This window comes from Mastomys coucha, unplaced genomic scaffold, assembly GCF_008632895.1.
Source record: "Mastomys coucha isolate ucsf_1 unplaced genomic scaffold, UCSF_Mcou_1 pScaffold18, whole genome shotgun sequence".
Classification (NCBI taxonomy): Eukaryota; Metazoa; Chordata; class Mammalia; order Rodentia; family Muridae; genus Mastomys; species Mastomys coucha.
The window spans coordinates 55,687,128-55,688,334 of record NW_022196900.1 but is presented as its reverse complement, the minus strand read 5'-3'; positions in this window follow the sequence as shown (position 1 = coordinate 55,688,334).

The window sequence follows — 1,207 nt, the reverse complement described above, 5'->3', positions numbered from 1 at the left end:
TTTTAATTAAATAGAATTGAATCACATTCTTGTTCTCCTTTTGTACCACTGCTCCTCCCATAGATCCCCCCTTTAATACCTACAATATCTTTTTTGTTGTATTCCTTAAAATTTATAAAATAGCAACACTTTTAAAGTGATGAAATTTAAGATTAGCGCTAACATCAATACTATAAGTTCCTTACCTGTGTCAGATACCATCTTTTCTCTTTTGTTTTCTGCAGAGCCCCACCAAGGTAATGCTGCCCTCTTTTCACCCCGTCTTTTCCAGGCCACACGTTGGGAGCCAACTGTTGCAGAGGCAAGCAGCTATATAAACAGGGTCTCTGGAAGAGAGGCAGGGGCCTGGGAAATTAAAGGAATCTGATGATGAGGGAAAAAAATGAGACTGAGTCATGGTTTCTGATCAAGGTCAGATGTGTACTATCAAACTGAGAAATAAATAGGCAGGGAAAACCCTTCCTCCAGTCAGCCAGGATCTTGTGACCAAATTAGCATATGGTTGCTAGCAGAAACTCACCAAGCTAGGGTACTCAGGAACTCAGCAGATGGTGGCTCCTAGCAGGAACTTCCAGAAAGGCAGAGAAGTGGCAAACAAAAAGAACTTGTTTATTTCAGGAAGTCTCACCCTAGGTGGGGTGGCTGCTTTGTGGCAAGGGGAGGTCTGATTCAGCCAGCTTTTGGCTGAGGGAGGTTACAAAATAGAGAATAGCCTTTTTTTTTAATAAGTTTTTGTTTTGTTTTGTTTTTTCATTTTTTTGTTTTTTGTTTTTGTTTTTGTTTTTTGAGACAGGGTTTCTCTGTATAGGCCTGGCTGTCCTGGAACTCACTCTATAGACCAGGCTGGCATTGATACAAGAGAAAACTTCCTGAACAGACGACCACCAGTTCAAGCACTAAGATCAATAATCATAAATGGGACCACATGAAACTAAAAAACTTCAATAAAACAAAGGGCTTCATCAATAGGACAAACAGTTGCCTATAGTCTGGTAAAATGTCTTCACCAATCCTACATATGACATAGGGCTAATATCCAATATATATAACTCCAGAAACTAGACACCAACAATCCAAATAACCTTTTAAAAAAGTGGAGTACAGAGCTACACAAAGAATTCTTAACAGAAATATCTTGAATGGTCAATAAGCATTTAAGAAATAATCAACCTCCTTAATCATAAAGGAAATGAAAATCAAAAGGACT